The sequence below is a fragment of the Hemicordylus capensis genome, chromosome 2 (assembly GCF_027244095.1).
Source record: "Hemicordylus capensis ecotype Gifberg chromosome 2, rHemCap1.1.pri, whole genome shotgun sequence".
NCBI lineage: Eukaryota > Metazoa > Chordata > Lepidosauria > Squamata > Cordylidae > Hemicordylus > Hemicordylus capensis.
In genome coordinates this window covers 117,903,298-117,922,200 of record NC_069658.1, presented here as the reverse complement: position 1 = coordinate 117,922,200, position 18,903 = coordinate 117,903,298, and the positions used below count along the sequence as shown (strand labels likewise).

The 18,903-nt window shown below is 39.0% G+C and overlaps 2 long non-coding RNA genes across 6 annotated transcripts in view; one reads left to right on the top strand and one right to left on the bottom strand.

Moving 5' to 3' along the window:
• LOC128345749 (uncharacterized) overlaps nt 1–18,903 on the top strand; it is a 78,814-nt gene that overhangs the window by 22,734 nt on the left and 37,177 nt on the right. For 2 of the 3 annotated variants that reach the window (XR_008316624.1, XR_008316625.1), the window contains exon 3: nt 17,489–17,622. The exons of the other annotated variant lie outside the window; for it this stretch is intronic. This is a non-coding gene — a long non-coding RNA (uncharacterized LOC128345749). The remainder of the gene's footprint in view (nt 1–17,488; nt 17,623–18,903) is intronic. 3 annotated transcript variants of the gene reach the window in all.
• The window catches only part of LOC128345747 (uncharacterized), a 37,009-nt gene continuing 26,941 nt past the window's right edge, over nt 8,836–18,903 (bottom strand). For all 3 annotated transcript variants that reach the window (XR_008316620.1, XR_008316619.1, XR_008316621.1), the window contains 3 exons: nt 18,006–18,160; nt 11,475–11,584; nt 8,836–10,403 (listed from right to left, as the gene is read on the bottom strand). This is a non-coding gene — a long non-coding RNA (uncharacterized LOC128345747). The remainder of the gene's footprint in view (nt 10,404–11,474; nt 11,585–18,005; nt 18,161–18,903) is intronic.

The window sequence follows — 18,903 nt, the reverse complement described above, 5'->3', positions numbered from 1 at the left end:
GGTGTCTTATCTTCCATTGAGCTGCATCAGATGAAGGTTGCTGACAGCGTAATGGCAGGGAAAACATCGGACAGCTCCATAAAATGGCAGCTATGTTATGACATGTCAGCCAGGACTTGGTGGATGGTAAGTTGGCGTGATAACACTTTTTTCCCCCTTCCCGAAAGATTTTTTTTTCTTTTTGAACTCCTCCTTCATTGTTGCAATGCACATGTTATAAAGTTCACATCCGCGCAAAAACTTTTCAGTGCAAGTTCAATGACTCTGCGGAAACCCTAAGCATCATAGCATGTTAGAGGTTTATCTGCTTTTGTGGTGGGGCCATAGACAGGCTTGTTAGAACTACAGCAAGGGCAGGATGAAGAGTTTAGCCCCCTTTTCGTTCCTTTAAACAAACAAACAAAAAAACACCCCATAAAATGTCAATTTTACTTTGTGCCCAGTCTGGCTGGGTGTGAGAATGTAGACCTAGAAGCAGTCACGGGGGTGGGGGGAAGCAGTAATGTCATCATGTTCTTGCTAATTGTTCTTGAGTTGGTCCTAAAACAGAGCAATCTGCCTATTTATTCTGTTTCTTCCGAATAATTATTTAGTAAGTGCATTGTACCACGGTGTGAGCAGCTTCCTAATCAGTATGCGATTGTCCCCACGCTTCCCTTAATTTGGAATCCTCCTCCCTTTCAATGAATACAGTAACTAGAGCAACTACTGATTAATATGCCGCTTGGCATAATTAAATTTAGTTAATGAAGCTATGCATATTAAGTCCAATTCTTCTTTGTTTGGGCAAGCACAGCTTTTTAGGGGGGTGGTGGAGGGGTGGAATTCATATTTATACAGCTGCAACTGAAGGAAGAAAACAAAACAAAAAGACAGGGGTGAACCCAGGGAGAGACAACTTTTTAAATGATGCTGAGAAGAGTTTGAAAGTTGTTGGGGTTTTTTGTACAAAATCCTGGGACCAGGAGCAAGTGCTTTGGGAAAGAAAACCTTGTCTCTTCACCAGTGTTTTTGTGAAATTTTGTTCTTATTCTCATGTTGTTGTCTAGACAATAGCCCCTTGTATGCAATAGCCATGCCATGAATGAAGACTTTCTGTTGGCAAACCTTCCATTATGAATATTAATTTCATTCCTGGGTTGCTTTGTCTGTTTGTGTGTTTTTGCTCCTTTCAGTCCTTCCTTGATTGCCTTTGCTTGTTTGTCTGGATAATTATTATGCTTACTGCATGGGCTGTTTTTTTCACAATTAGTACAGTGCAGAGACAATAGGCACTTTATTCATGGCCGGTGGGTAAGAGGAGCACCAGTGGACAGCACGTCCCAGCGCCTGGACAGAAGGCTGCTCCCTGCTTCTTAGTGTCTTCCTACACTATGATGCCATTTTGCAAGGACTTTCTTTTTGTTTTATTTTTATATTTTCCCTTAAAAGTTGGATGTTGCTATGTACTTTCTGAGGAGGTCATATACTCAGGGGGTATTTTAAAAACATTTGCTGCATGTTGTCTATGTTGTGAATTCTGAATAGAGGGAAGGAAACTATTTCTACTTGTTGAGCACTTGTATGCTGAGTAATCACATTAATTTGGTTACACAAACACAGGGAATGAGTGATTAAAAAGTGGTTTTGAGCGTCTCTGCTTTCAATTTGCATTAGGACTTGTGATAACAGATTGCTGTTTAGCGTTTTAATCAGAATGTGGTGCTTGGTGTGTGTGCTCGTTATTTAAATGAGCGATTAAAGTAGTTCAACACTGTGCAGAGGATGGTATTATAAAATGTATGTTGTGACAGATTTAATTAAATTACTGCATGTTCACAGATTTTTGTAAAAAAGTAATATGCCTGTGTTTTAAGAAAGGTTTCTTTAAGGACAGCTTTCCAGTAAGCTGGCATTGTTAAAAGAAAATCAATACTTTCACTCATGAGTATTTTATTGGGAAGTATAATCTGTAAAACACAGGTAATTAATATAACTGTACTTCTATTAATTTGTTGTTCAAAGATATTGCATAAAAGTGTGACTGATAGCTAAAATATGTGTTCGTAATAGCTAAAATGTGTGTCCTCATTGATTATGTAGATTTAAGTGATACATTTTATCGGAGTTAATTCATATCTTAGCTTTCTATGTGAATTGTAGAATTAGACATAGAACTTAGGTATAAATATGGACGCTTCCTCAATTATTATTTTGGAAAGTTTAGATATATAATATATCTTTACATGAAGACTTTTAAGGATTATAAATACATTACATGGTCTTTTCAGTTTAAAAATTGATTTTGTTTTTGACTGTATGGCTTAGACTAAAATCTGGTGGGTAAAGAACAATATGTATATTAACTGTAAACTTAAAATGCTTACTTGGAAGTAAGTCCCATTAAAATAATTGGGACTTCTGAGTAAACGTAGCTAGGATTGTGCTGTTATGAGCGTAAACACATTTACTTGTAAACATTTTCCATTTAAGTCAGTAGTGTTTACTCCCAAAGTAATGTATTTAGGATGGAGTACCAGAGAGGGATTTGCTTGAATGCAGTGGGACTAAAGTTGAACAGTCCTTTAAGACAGATTGATTACATTTTTGAATGGTATACCAATAAAGGTTTATTCTAATGACAAAGATCATTACTACTGTGCACCTGTTCACATGTTGTTGAGCATTTAGGATGTTTAAAATCTTAATTCTTTTTCGTTTTTGTAGACATCTTTCTGTTAATTTCAGTAACTTAGACGTTAATAAGACCATGCACTATTTTTAAAAGATAATAAATGGGGATTTTTAAGTAAAGATATGTTTTTTATTTCTCTGGCTTTGCCTCAGCAATGTTATTACAGTTTTGCAGTGAAATGTTGCCTTTATTAAAATGATTTCTGTAGCATTGTTCATATACTGCCTTTGAGAGATTAAAACATAGAAAAAAGTGGTAGGTATGCAGGTGTTTTTTCTCTCTCTTTAAATTTATTAGTTTCTGAAGAATACATGTTACAAGTTTTTTGAGACACTCTAAAAGAGATAAATACAAAGAAAATTAAACTTCAAATAAAATTAAAAAGAGCCTTAGTTTTTAACTATGTATTGGGGGAAATAATCTGATTTAAAAACCCAGAATCCTACTCTATCTATCTATTCGATTTATATACCGCCCTTCCAAAATGGCATAGGGCGGTTTACAACAAGACAAAAACAATTAAAACAAGTTAACGGTTAAAATCAAAACTATAAAAACAGAATAAAACCAATTAAACAATTCAAACAGCTAAAAAAAATTTTCTAGGAAGAGTTATCTCATCCTGTTGCACAAATCTTGTGTTTATGGCTTACATTCATGAATATTTTTATTCAATTTGGTCTTTAAATTGAGACATGACCTTACATAGTGTGGTTACATAGAACCTTACATAGAACAACTTCTGTACTTATGGTAAGCAGTGCAGGATAAACCACATTTTGGGTTTCAAGCTCAAAAAGTTAACTTGGCATATGTTAAATGAGCATTAAAATGATTATAATAAAGGTTGAAGGTCTGAAATCTTGGAGTTTTGATAACTGTGCAAAACTGCTGCAGTAAATTTTGTTCAGTTATCTTTTGTGACATTTTCTACCCTGCTCTTATATTTAATAAGCAAATGCTTTCAAATAAGTCTTGCCAATATTAATCCTTCAAGCTGTATTAGTGATAAAGTACTGTATAAGCATATTCAGTGTGTGTGTGTGTGTGTGCGTGCTAAAGCAACCAAATCAGATGCTACTTTAGACTTAATAAATCAGATCTAATATACTGAATGAGAGGGTCTAAATATTTTGCTCAGATTAATTGTCATGTTTGCCTTCTCAGAAATGCTAGTCACATTTCTCTGGCATCCAGTGTTCATTTTTGTGCAGCAGCACGTCTGCACAGATTTTAAGTTTGGCATAATTTTATCTTCAGAATATTACGACTCTGCCAATTATAACGAAACTGTTGTTCTCAAATGAATTATAACATATAACTGATTTAAAAGCAAATGTGTGTGTATATATGTGTATGTATGTATACATACACACTGTATAGGGATGTGTACAAACTGGTTTGGTGCCTCTTTAGGGAAGTGCCGAACTGGCTCGGGCACTTGCAGCCAAACTGGTTTCCCTTAAGAAGCAGGTAAGCAGGTCCTTACCTGCTCCACTGCTGCCCTGCTGCTTTTTGAGGTGGAGTGCTCACTCTACCAAAGGTCGTGCACAGCTGCAGAGCTGTTCCCTATAGCCTGCACATGGCGTTGGCATAGACATGGCCGCCATGCATGCTGTATATATCTGCCTTTATCTCTAGATGTATATCTATCTATTTTGATGTTGGATATGCCTTTCATCGACCTATGTACAGAGGACCTTCTGTACATTTAGGAAGCTAGAAGGCACACTATAGCTTTGTTTCTAAGTTGCCCTTTCCATCTCAAATATAGTACCTTATTTCAAGAAGGTACATTTTCTGTATCTTAGATCTGTTTGTATGTTTTATAAATGTCTTGATTAGAATACTTGTTTCTGTTGTGACCTATGGTCAAGAAAATAAATTTGATTTGGCATTTTAAAATGTGTGATTCTCAAATATTTTTCTTTAATGTGCCGTCAATTTACTTTCCTTAATGACCCTACTCAATTGCTTGTGAGTAAAATTAAGGTCACAATCCTGTACACATCAGCCAGAGAATTTGAAACTTACTTTCAAATAAATGTGCATAGATTGGACTGTTATTTAGAACAACATTTGATGCATATAAGGCTATGCTGTAGGGATGTATGTATGTGTGTCATTTAATGTTTTTAGGATATAGCCTTCAAAAGAAATGCCCATAGTCTTTCTTATTCCCTGTTTCCTGTTTCTGAACTATACCTTGTCCTTGCAAAAGGTGCATCATGAATAATAGTCCTATATTTTTATTTAGTTACATTGTTTCAGGCATTCCTTGCTCCACTAAGGAAGTGGAACCATTAAGTTTATTTTAGTACACTTGTCCATCATCAAGGCTGTGGTTCCAGTGGTTCCGGTTTGTTATTTAAAAATGTAAGGGGCACAATCTTGCCAAGTTGATTCCCTCTTATTTAAACAGGAGAGTTAAATTGAAATGCATGACACTTAAAAGTTCTTATATTTAGCCGAATCCTGTCCTGTGGTGTTTGGCAAGGTTAAAGAACAAAAACAAAACAAGGTTGTTTTTGTGACTGGGCTTTTAAAATATCATTTCCCCTAAACACTGATAAAATTACTTGCTGCAAATGTAAGATAGAGCCTTAAATTTTATAATAATAAAATAATAAACTTTATTTGTTAGCTGCCCCATAACAACTTATTCTCTGGTGGCTTACAACACAACTTCTGTTTGCTGATTATCCCTTTTATTGTTAACTGACTAGACTTCTGCTTTCTAGTTCTTCATGTTGCATAATAGATATCTTAAATGTCTCCATTTTATTTGTAATATGAGGTCCACTTATCCTTGTTTTAATTTTAGATGAATAAAAGATCACATTGGAAGAAGGTTTGTGGTTAAAACTTGAACCTATCCTAGACAGGCCTGTAAAACTGAGATACTTGTTTAAAACAGTTTAAAAAAAATTCTGAAGATTTTAAAAGATGTAGATGAAGCAGAATATGGTGTCTATATTTCCAGGGTCATTTTATTGTTTTATCAGTATTATATAGGTAAGTGAAATGATATCTACAGTTGTTTCAGTGATGACATTATTATGGCCTTGATTCCCCATATAAACACCTCTGGATTATAATATAGGGGGGAGCTCACTGTTAATAGTACTGAGGTAAGGTAGTATTAACTAAGAATCAGATCCTGTTACATCTTTATATCTATCTATCTATCTATCTATCTATCTATCTATCTATCTATCTATCTATCTCACCGTCACTGTGGAGAGCCTTAGAATGTGGGGCAAGGTGTGATAGCCCTAATGTCAGAAAATTTCAGCCAACATCCTGTGCATGTGCAGCAACAGAAGCACATGTGCAGCTGCTGCATCCCAGAATAAAGCAGCATGGGCGCTCACATGGGAGGATGATTTTTGCCAATCTCCCCTTCTCTCTGAAGTGCTCTGCGCCAATTGAAGATATTGCCTGGGGGCTATGCAGCCTTCAGGGATGTTTTTTTCAGATGGCACAGAGCACTTCAGAGGGAAGGGGCACCATTACTTTACTCTGGAATGCAGTAGGGATGTGCCCAAACCAGTTCGGCGCCTCAGGATGAAAGCACCAAACTGGTTTGGGTGGGAGCACATGAGCCTGTCTGGTGGGGCAGGGATTGGTTTCTTTAAAAAGGAGGAACACACGTGCTTACCTGCTCTGGGCAGGGCATGGGGACTGGTTCCTTTAAAAAGGAGGAACACTGCCTTACCTCTCATCCGTGGCCGGTGCTGGCATGCAAAAGGCTGCACACTGCTGCTTCCTTGTTCCCAGCAGCCTGTGCATGCAGCAGTCTTTTGCATGCCAGCACCAGTCCCGGATGAGTGGTGGGGCAGCATTCTTCCTTTTTAAAGGAACCAATCTCTGCCCTGCCCACGGCTGCCAAGCCGGCTCATGCACATCCCTAGAATACAGCAGCTGCACGTGTGCCTCCTTTGCTGCATGCACATAGCATTAGTCAATACGTTGGCTGCTAAGCACTGTGCACTACATCACTATGCCATGCAGGAGGTCTCCTGATATACTGCTGCAGCAGTGGTGGTGGCTGTCCACAGGGGTGGCGTGTTCTTTGGTTCTGGGACATCAAGCCTAGACCTTGACCCTAACCTATACTGCTACAACTTCAGGAGAGCAAGTAATGGGATTCTCTACACTTTGCATTCTGGAGATTATGCAAGAAAGAAATGTTGGAGAATTGATACTCATTTAGACAAATAAAAAACCCCACCATAGTTGCAACCTATTTAGAAACAATCTTTTTTTATTGCATTTTGCATGAGAAGATTTGACAGCTCTTGCAACTTTAGAGTCATGTTTTAAATACCCCTAAAGATTCTCCAGAACTATCCCGTCATTCTTTCAGGTATAAGTGAAAATGATTCAGTAAGAAACCCTGCCTTTAGTAAATGGCATATTGCCATTAAGTTCAGCTAGATTACATACTTTTGGCCTTCATCCAGTGCAGAGTTGTGTGTTTATAACATCCCATTGTTTCCAAAGGAATTAAGTGCATGCAACAGTGCACAGGAATTGCTACCTTGTCCTCCTTGCTTTAAAAAAAAAGTGCCAACATCTTCTTTAAATTTGTATTAGTGGAATGACTATTATTATGCACTTTTATGCTGTTATGCACTTTTTCAAGTTTCCCCATCTCCACATACACCAAACTGAGTGTACCACATACACTCAATCTTGGGTCCCCAGAGCTTTTTGCATTACAACTTCCATCATCCCCAGCCGAAAAGGCCAAAAGGGGGTTGTAGTTCAATAGGAGTTGTAGTTCAGCAACATCTGGGGACTCAAGTTTGAGAACCCCTGACATACACTATAGCCAGAATCCAAAGGGACATGTAAAGTTGTCCACGTGTATCCTGGGTTCTTGCTACAACCCCTGGTGATCCTTAGAAAGCCATTCCTGAATATACAGTATCTATCCAGAGCCACATGGGATGCATATGGTGGGATATGGTTGGGGGCCTCAGCCTATATGCAGAGTGGCCTGGACAAGCCTGTCTGAGAAACTGAAGTTGCCTAGGCATAGTAGATAGAGTGGATGCATAGCTGAATGCTCCAGATTCCAAACATTGTGCAGTTTGAGATGATATATTTTATTGGACTGTCACTGACTTCTGCTAATTCACATACCCAAAAGTATTCAAGTGGAAGTCTTGGTCAGATGGGCACAGCATAGCACAAATTCTGTCTGCCTGCAACATACGTGGATTCAGTAACATGTTTGAATTTGTCAACAGGTCTTTCTGGAACCAGTTTGACAGCAAAGCAAGCAAATGCTGATATGGAGCTGAATTGTAAGGAACTGGACAGCTAGTAGCAAACCTCTTTTGAAACCAAGTGGGATTCAGAAGCAGTTTGTGATAAAGCATGGGGACCTGTTGTTTGATGGGAAAAAGTCAAACGTCCCTGAACCTAACTAAAATAGCTCATTAGCTCTCAACCATAATCATAAACAAAATCAAATAAATAAATAAATAAATAAAAATAATAATAATAACCAGAGACTCTTCTAGAATTTGGTCCATGTCATGAAATACAGTTTAATTGTGTAGTGTTGTACTGTATGTTCATAATCAGTTGTGAATGTAAGTATATACTGTTAAGTTTTAATTTTTGATACCATTGTTGAAATCTGCCTTTCAGTGTTATAAGTACAAAGATATGGCGGGCAGGGGGCTGGTCTGAGCAGGTCAGAGTAGGAAGCTGGCATCCATTTCTGTGATTGTGACTGGACCTATTACAGCATTTGCATTCATGGAGGTGTCTGCCAGTTTTGTTTGTACAGCTGCATTAGAACCGTGTCCTTTCCACGTGGTTGTGTCCAGACATCCTTGATTGCATAGAGGAAATTGGCAGTGTATACCAGCCCTGAATGACATGGACTATAGTGCCAATATTGAGACATACCACAGTACTGATACACTGGAAACTTACTATACGTATCAGTGTTTTGTATGTGTTGATGTTCTACATCAGGTTCATGCAGACCGAGTTAAAGGCTCTAGGGTTCTTGTTCTATCTGTCCCACACATCTTGTTTTTCTCCTCAGCTAGCATTCATTTCCAAAGGCAGAAATGAAACCGTACACAGCTTTTATTGTTCTCATACACCCCCACCCCCCCACACCCCAGTCTGCCTTTCTCATGAAACCTTCAAAGAGGTACTACAGGAATGTATTTGCTCCTCTCTGACCAGGCTACTGATATCCTTCCAGCTGCAAACCTAGCCACTGCTCTCCTTTCTTGTGCTGCATGAAATTTTAAGTTATCTCAGCACAAAGAACAGGAGCAATCTATACTGGGAAATTTCCATACTCACAGAGGAGCATTTTGTAAAAGCTCTGTCCTCTAGTTTACTCAGGATTATAAGTGATCCAGAAACTAACTATTGGAAATCATAGGAACATAGGAAGCTGCCATATACTGAATCGGACCATAGGTCCATCTAGCTCAGTATTGTGTACACAGACTGGCAGCAGCTTCTCCAAGGGTGCAGGCAGGAATTTCGCTCAGCCCTATCTTGGAGATGCCAGGGAGGGAACTCTACATGCAAGCAAGTAGATGTTCTTCCCAGAGCGGCTCCATCCCCTGAGGGGAATATCTTACCAGTGCTCACACTTCTAGTCTCCCTTTCATATGCAAACAGGGTGGACCCTGCTTAGCTAAGGGGACAACTCATGCTTGCTACCACAAGACCAAGTCTCCTCTTCTAAATCTAATCATATGTCTCGTCATTGTTGTACATGTTACTAACAGCCATGCTGGAACATTATTTATTATTGCAAATGATGGCTTTTAAAACAAATATGTAATGGTCTTCAAGTGTGTTTATATACTCCTATAAAGCATGTTTTAAAAGCTACAGGTTTACATAGTAATTTTATGCAGTCAGTTAAGTTATACATGATAAAGGGTGTGTATGTGAACGATGATGGCATGTGTTAGCTTTTAGTGACTAGAAGCCAATAGGGGTTCATATAAGCCATTGATCTTCACAGTTTAGTATACAAATGTGAGATATAAACCTTATGCTGCCTGGCTTATGAACAAAGCACTATGTGAATATATCACAATTTCTGTGCTTTCACAAATGAATTAGCAATCTTTTATTGATTATACTTTATAACTGCAACATACAGTGGTGCAGGCATGGTGGTCGTCTGTTTTTGATGTGCCTGACACCCCCCCCCCCCAAAAAAAAGGCATTCTTTGTGGTGGAGGCACTTTCTAGACTTCCCCTCTCCTTTCCTTTTCATTCTCTTTAATGCTTTTAACTTTTTAAAAAAAGTTTCACAGCTCCTTCAGGTCAAATTTAAGCATTTCACATGACACACACTTACATCTAGTCAAAACTGTTCTGTGCAGTAGCTTTTAAATGAACAATGTCCGGAAGGAATGCTGCACAGAAATGGCAAAATGCAGTTAATGGGAAGAATAATGAAACTTCTTTGCTTTCAGCTATATCTTCCAGGTAAAGATTCCAGTAGGATACTTTGGAACGGCTGAGTTAGATTCTTTTGAATTCAGTATTTCCATTTCCGTTGATTTGAAGGCTTGTCTGCATGGGAGCTTCCTGTGGTCCTGCTGCCCTTCTTTTTCTTTAGCACAAAACTGGAAGTGTGAGAATGAAGCTGTGCCCAAGGAAAGAAGGCAAGGTGTGCAGGCATTCCAGTAGGGTAATCATAGCTTGTCTTGTGCAGCTGACAGAGCTGAGACACAGAATATGCCAATGCAAAAATAAATCAACATGTTGGTAATAGAGAACAGGAATCTGAAAATTAGAATGTAGTTTGAAATCGATGACTTATGAGACAGCAGCAAATGTCCGTCTTCCCTTGTCAAGAAGACTTAAAATTACAAGGAGTTGAATATATAAATAATGCTGCCATAATCACATGAAACATACCTGCCAAAAGCAGATTCATTTGTGTTATAGTGTCAGAGTTTCTAATGGCCCAAATTTGCCATTTAAAAAGGTCCTGAGCTAGTTAGCTTGATTTGTAGTTTGCTGTTGTGTGTTAACATTTATTTTACAGCATGTTAAATTAAATTAGAGATGTACTCGAACTGAGGTTCATGCACATCTCTAAATTAAATTCCTCAACAGGTGGGACTCCTCTTTGTTTGAAGCACTTGTGAAGTGTAACACTTCTGTTTAAGAAAAATACCACACATCTCTGTATAGGTGTTGACACATTAACAAGGGTTCTGCAATTTCCTTTCTCCATCTTGTTGCTCTCATTCAACATGTACAGTGTGATTTATCAGCCTTTTGCTATTCTGCATTCCACAATGATTCGCAATTAACTTTTTACTTGCATCTTATAATCGGACAGTCTAGATGTACAATGACAAAAGTATTGGGGGAGGAGGGGGCTTTCTTTTTCTATCAGCGTCCTACATTTTACCAGCAATAATGAGCTGTCACAGTGTGAGTTCTGGAGATGAGATTAGTGCATGGAAGAATGAATAAACCTGTACACAAGAAGAATAATTAAATCAAGCAGAAAATAATAACAAGTACGTTAAGGGTCTTCAGCATGAAACCAGGACAGGATTGATTCAGGCTGCAAAAACCACTTGTGCTTAAACTGTGAATTGTGAAATGTGCAGTTCAATTTTAAGACTAGTTTTGTGTTCACTGATATTAGCAGGGCTTCGTTATATGGAAACTGCAAATTGTTTAAGTAGCAGGAAAGAGGAATTTACCATTTAGTCCAGTGTTGCTTCTGCAATCTCTTTCTTTTTTAAAAAGGCTTTTAGGTGCTGGTTGAATGTACCTTGTATAATCTTTATTGATGACATTCCATCTCTGACAAATGGCAGGAATTTTCTAGTGCACAGGTGTAATAGCCAACAGGTATGGATCTTCAGTATGTAATCTGTTCCTCTGTAATAAGAGGAGAAGCAGAGTGAATGGTTCCTTCCCTAAAATATTCACTACAATATCCTCTGCATTCCACAGAGCAGTTGAAGGGAGAAATTCAAGATTTAGCAGTGGGCCTCAGAGTGATGATTGCTTTGTAATGGAACAAATTCAATTACATGAAATATTAGACTCTTCTCTCACTGCCATAGCCCTCTTCAGTCTATGTAGGGAAGTCAAGGCGGAGGGGAGGGGGGGCAGAAGCCTCTTAACAGATGCCTGGCCGACTCAGTACAGAGAGGAAAACCATAATTTGTCTGTAATCCCTAATGCAAACAGTTGTTCATTAAGAAACAAAACTAATGTAATCTTGATTATTTGCTCGGATTTCTACTCTATCATGTTGTTTTGTACAGCTGGCAGGCTAATGTAATTTTACTAAGAAACCCAAAGCAATCTGGTACTCAGACAACACCATGCAGATTTAGGTAAATTCGGGGCTCAGATTAGCATAATACTAACTAATCACGAATATCATTTGCATTAATTAGAGTATTGGGACAAGATTGTTTTTTTAAATGGAAGAAAATTGAAAGAAAGATTAAGGGCAAGAGCTTATGAGCCTAGTTTTTCTGGATGCAACTATATAACAGATGATTTCTGCCATAATGCCTAATATTTTAATGTTTAAGTATTAATTAAAGTATTGGGGAAATATTGTTTCTAATTGGAAGGAAACTGAATGAGAGATTAAGGGCAAAGCTTATGAACTGCTTTTGCTTAAGGCAAGTACATAGCAGATGATTTCTCCTATAATGCCAAAGAGCTTAAATTGTGTAAAAGATAGGGTGAATAATACACTAAGGAGTTTAAAAAACGTAAACATTTCTTTAACAGTAGCTTTTCCCTCAGTGAAATATTGCTGTATTTAAGCAAATATGCTTCAAAGTTAGCTTCAAACTATTCTGCTAAGCTTTTCACTGTCTCCTGTGTTCCAGTTCTCCCCATCAGGTCAGATATCCCTCTCAGTCAAAGGGACTGAGAACTTATACAAACTTACTTGCTCTTGTCTCCTCATGTCTGTGCCAACACAGCAAACACTCAGTGACCAGCATGATGCGCACCATACCGGTGATGGTGCGATCAGCGTCAGGGCTGTTGCAGGTTCATACACCGTTCTGACACTGCTGAGAATGAGCAGTTGTACAAGCAGTGCTACTGCAATTATTTCTATTCACCACAATGGAATTTGCTCGTGCACCTGCTTGGTCTCAACAGTGTCGGAACAGCTTACAAGTCCAAAGCAGCCCTTATATGGATTGCACCGTTGCTGGAATAGTGCACATCATATCAGCCAGTGACTTCAGGAGATCCCACCTCCTTTCTTTGTGCTTAATTCCTTTCCTGCCAAACCCAACATCATATTTCCCTCCAAAAAAAGGTGTATTTTTTACCCCCCACAAACAAAATTAAGTGAGGAATTACTCCTCAGGCCTTTGCTATGTCTACACCCCCGAATGACTGCAAAATCAAGTTATGATGCTTGCCAATGCTGAAAGAGCTATCTTAGATCAAATACATTTGAATGACAGAGGCTTCACATCATCTTAAATGCAACATTTTTCACAGAGGCAGTTTGCATGATCAACTGCAAGTCATCATGCATACATTTGGGAATCAGCCCTTAGTCACAGTCCCAAATCAAGAAAACACCTAATTCAAGCCTCTGGAAGGTAATTGTCATCTGGAGCAACTAAGGTTAAATAAAAGATATCTGGCTTGCCACTGGTGAGGCGCCATTCTTGGCTGCTTAAAAGGGCAGCAGAAGCAATATGACCATGCAGTATGCTGCTTCTTGAGATAAGAACCATAGGGAAGCCAATAAGTGGGGGAAATAAATGCCCCAATGGTGATCCCTCTCATTTCATATAGAATCTCATATTGCACTGATCAGAACAAGGTCCTTTTGATTCTTGCCCAGGGAGAAGTGTGTAGGTTGGCACTTGTGGCCCAATTTTCTGCATATTATCCTATTATTTATGCATGGGACATGCTGGTGGAACACAGAGACAGAGCTCATTCAAAGAACAAAATCCAAAGCAAATCAATAAATTGAAGTTCCCATCTGGTTTGCAGCAGGATGTTCCAGGATGATCCCCACAAAGCAAGCCAAGACCAGAATTCTAAGCAGTCTATTGCACATAACATCACAGATCAGCCTGAAAACTTAAATCACCAGCCCTTCTGCCAAAGAGGCATACACCTTTGATGCAAAACCTGCCTCCATTTCCCAGGAGACTCAGTAAATAGTCATAAGCCTTAGTTACATCTTGTTTGGATTACTGCAATGCACTTAAATAGGGCTGCGTTTGCAAAGTGTTCGTAAACTGCAGCTGGTCTAGAATGCTGTTACTAGACAGCTGATCCCAGCTAGCTACTGGGAGCATGTAACACTTTTTCTGCGACAACTTCACTGGATTCCTGTACATTTCTAAGGCCAATTCAAAGTATAGATTCTGGCCACGTCCTAAACACCTTGGGGACAGGTTATTTGAAGGACTGCCTTGCTCCATATGAACTAGCCTGAGCACTGAATTTAGCTGGAGAGATTCATCTCCGCATTTCGCCAACATCTGCTGTGTGCTGGATTGGAACACAGGAAAGGGCCTTTTTTGTGGCTGCACCAGCCTCCATTCAAAGGCAGCTTGTCTTGCCACTTCTATAGTAATGTTCTGCTATCAGCTAAAGACCTTCATGTTTCGCCAAGCTTTAATATTGTTGGCCTACTGCTGTGGCTTTTAACTGTTGTTATAGCTTTTTATAATCGCTCTGACCTCTGTGTTTTATCAGATATTTAAAACAGATTTGAGAATGTGTACATTGGCCTACATTCAGACTAATGCAGCACTTGTGAAGTATGTTGCACTTGTCTTTCCGGCTAGTGTTGCGTTAGTGCAAAAATGTTTGTCCTTGCACAACAAGTTGTCAGGTCTCCTGCTGCTCTTCCTTAGGTAATCTTTGAGCTAGAGTATAATTTTGAACATCCTGGCAACTTCCCACAGCAATGTAGTTTTCTTGTAGCCACACAACTTTGTTCATTGTGCAAGAACACCACTCATCTGGATGTCAACCATTGTTTTATTTTAAAAAATATTTTATTGTATTTCTATGTTATATGCTTTAGATGCTTGTGCACTGGAGAATGGGAAAGGTGGGATAATAATTATAATGATCTAAACTAGATAAAAAGTACAAACAGCCAATTTTGGTACACCTAGTCAGCAAGAGATAAGTGAGACTCACTAGAACCAACAGGGCTAGAAAGGTCCAGCCCAGGCACTTGGTTTTGACAATTTGCATCTAGTGAATTCTGCAAACATTCCCGTGACTTCACCAAAAACACTGATTTGAATGTGGGTTGACATGCCCAGATTCCATTTCTAAATTGGTGAGGTTATTGCAGGTAAAACTGTTATAACAATTGATTTCTCAGCCGATGTGTAACCCTGATACAATTACAATCACATAGTAGTCCTAAGAAACAGGGATATGCAGAATTTTACTTTTGCACTAAAGTTCCCTGTAGAACAAATGAGCCACATAAGCATGCTTGCTGTAGCGGAACACTAGTCTGGAATACAAGCTCCAGAGTTAGTGCAAGTAGCTACTGCAGCAGTTTTGCACAGTAGCACAACGTCCTTCTTCGAGTGCTTTGTTAGAATGGCAGCCAACGTTTATACAGTACATTGTCACGCAACATATGCATATGAGCTATGATATGCATATGAGCTATGATTTCCCAGAACATATCAAAATAGCTCAGGTTTTTTTCTTCAAATCAAGCTCAAAAAGCAAACCATGATACAGATTAGCTGTTTTTAATTTCTTAAATGCTATGGTGGATTTACTAGAAGATTAAAAGGTAATCTTACACAGAACAGTAGTCTCAGGTGTGTTGAACTGCTCAATGTCCATTTGGGTTAAATGTTGTTGAAGATGCTCTTAGAAATGATGTATGGATTTGTTTGTTTGTTTATTTATTTATTTATTTATTTAACACATTTCTATACCACCCTAACCCAAGGTCTCAGGGCGGTTCACAACAACTTGTCCTAGAAGTGCCTGTAGTTTTTAAAAAGCTGAATTGTCCATGGACAAGAAGCAACTCAATTGAAAGTGAACTGGAAGGTGAATAACTAAAGTTGTGAGAGCTAGTATAGGATACGTTTCTTCTTACCTGCATCTGAGAGATGCCTGTGATGTAATGCCCCGTGCAAATGTATCGCTAGTAACTCCTAAGCATGGTTAGGAGATCAGGAGTGTGCTGCTGGCTCATGAATTCTCTCCTCCCCTTATCTGTTCAAATGTCTCCCTCTCTTCCCTGATTAGTGTTTATATCACAGCTAACACTAAGCTAAGTAAGTTACAGCTTAGGGCCTCACATTATGAGGGTGCTTTTGAATTTATTTTTTACATTATTGTTTGAAAAATAAAGGGAAGAAAGACTCTAAAACAGACATTATTGTACTGATAAGACAAAAAAATATAGTTATATGGTGACACAGTTATTTATTTTTCATATTGAGTTTATAAATTTGTGCAGAAGTTACTGTAAGTTATATTGAAATTTTATTAGGCCAGGACCTAGTTTACACCAACACTCACCATCACTGTTATGGGTCACATTCGCCTCTTCAGACGAACATTGCTGGAACCTTGAGCAGTGTGGCAAGATGGAGTTGAGTGACCCACCGGGGCAGGACTTCTAACCTATTTTGTAATTCTATGGGGCCTCTTAAATTTGACATAGTTTAGAACCTCAGCATGTCATCATCCAGCCCTGCATGAACATTGGAAAGATGGGGTTGTGTTACTTCTTATATCATGGTTATTACTAGTCAGTAGATACCTATGACACATGTTCAAGTATGTTTCACACAGCCCTCATGATCACAATAGATGTGACCTATAGATCGCAATAGATGCGGAAATCAGGGTATATACAAACATTGTAAATAAAGAACTTAATGTAGTACAAAAGAATGTTATTTTGTATATTAAAAAAAACTTTAGTAGCCTTTAAAAGAGCCCTAATGCATATGATTTTAGCCAGGCCTTTAGTGAGTACTGAAATTATTTTAAACTGGTTTTAATTTTGTTTTAATGAGTTATTTATTTGTTTTTTAATCTATTTTTATATTTGTGAATTGCCCAGAGCCATCTGGGTGCGGCGGTATTAAAGAAAACCAATGAAACAAACAAATAAACAATACCCCTAGTGCATGTAAATCTAGAACATGCAGAAGTATCGATCTGAACAGAATTGACAGTGGCATAGAACTTAAAAGCAGTATTGTTTCAAGACAATATGGGAGAGAGGAGGACAAATTGAAATTGTCATCAAAAAAGGACTGTAACCCATTAGCAGCTCTTTGTGAGCATGACACACACATCTGATTCCTGATGAGGATACATGAAGAAAGAACGTTATCCATGCTTCTTTACATGTTACAATCGGCAAGTTTTTCCAGACAGAACTTACTCCCTTAATTTTGTTTATAAGGTAGATGGCGGCTATTCAGGGGTATAGCTATAATTGAGCGGATGGGTTCAAAGAGCCCAGGGGGCCCAAAAACCCTGAGGGGTTCAAAGAACCCGGAGGGGACCCCAGCTCCACCCCCCTGTTTTCTTCATTATCTCCCTAACTCCGAGGGGCCACTGGGGAGAGGGGTGAACACGACCCTCTCTCCCTTAGCTACACCCCTGCAGCTATTAATAATGTGAAGAAACTCTTTGAATTATTCCTTTTAGTGTGTTAGAAATTCACAGCTGCTAGTAATGTGAAACCTCAAAATCGCATGTTATATTGTGCTTCTTAGGAACTGTTTTACTCCACCACAAATACTGAAGTTTCTTCTCCTTACGTAGGAAGCACTTTTCTAAGCATAAGCCCAGAGAAGTTACTTCTCTAATTAATATGAAACATGAACTAGCATCAGGTGAGCGGAGTGATAACCTGCAGAGACAATGCTACTTCCTCTCCAATTCCAATTCATGCACAGGTCAGTAGTATTAATGAAATACAAGAGCTTGTTTTCCTCTGAAAATTTTCCTTAATGCTCTGAAATACCTTTCATACAACTGAAGTGTTTATAGCTGTATAAGTTAACTGCATTTTAAATTTTTTTAAATCTCTGGATAGTATTTTAAATAGTTAGACCACTACAGCTATACCAAACAAAAGCAAACTGTGACAATGAATGAAACATTAGAAAAATGCCCAGTGGACAAACATTCTGCAGGAGTATTCTAGGCATAACCGTGGAAGCCAAGAAACTAACTTTTAAAACCAAGCTAGGTACATTACTGAAGGGTATTTTAATATGAGGAGTTAGTAGTGACCCACTGGACAAAAATAAAATTTTGTTCTATTTAAGATTTGTACCTCCATTCCTTTGATGCATTTGTCCTGTGCAGGCCAGTCCTAATTTTTTTGATACCTGAGACTGAGTCTGGTTGCCTCCTGGTCCTGGATCACCACTAGACTCTCTTTAGTTTCTTCCTCTGTGTTCTCAGTTGTTGGGTAACTATTCTGCATTCCTAGAGAGAAGAGGAAGAAGTAACCTGATGTTGCTTAGCAACTGTCGGACCATAAAATGGGGTCACAGGAACTTTGATACTTCTATGGGACCTGGAGAACTGCACATGTAGCCCAGTTAGTGAACTAACTTCTTTCTTTCTTTTTCTTTTTGGCAAGGCCAAACTACCAGGGATGTGCCCAGACCGATTTGGTGGTCCTTTTCCAGACTACCAAACCGTTTTGGAGGTCCAGTGGTTTGGATGGTTCGGCGGCATGGGGGCGGATGACCTTTAAAGGACCGGGAGAGTGCTCTTACCTCCCCACCCCACCGCATTTCCCCCGCCGGTGCTGTGCCCAAAATCGTTGACATGGGGCGGCATACCTTCTTGCCTTCTTGCAGCTGTGGTCAGCGTCAGACCAGAAGTGGCCGGTGCATGTGCATGTGCACGTGATGTGTGCATGTGCACGTGATGTGCGCACGTACACCGACCGCTTCTGATCTGAGGCTGACCAGAGCTACAAACTATACGTTTAATGTAATGTGTAGTTCAAATTCACACACCCTGTTTCTGATTGCATTGCTCTTTCTACCACTGAGCAACTCACAGTACTGTGCACGTTTTCTTTGTGCATGAGATTCTCCCATTCTGCCCTGCAAACTGATGGTTCATCTCACAGACATCAATGTTATCTGAATAAAGCAATACTGTGTGCATGTTATTAAAACTGTCTGAATGGGAGCTTTGTTCCAACATAGAGTCTC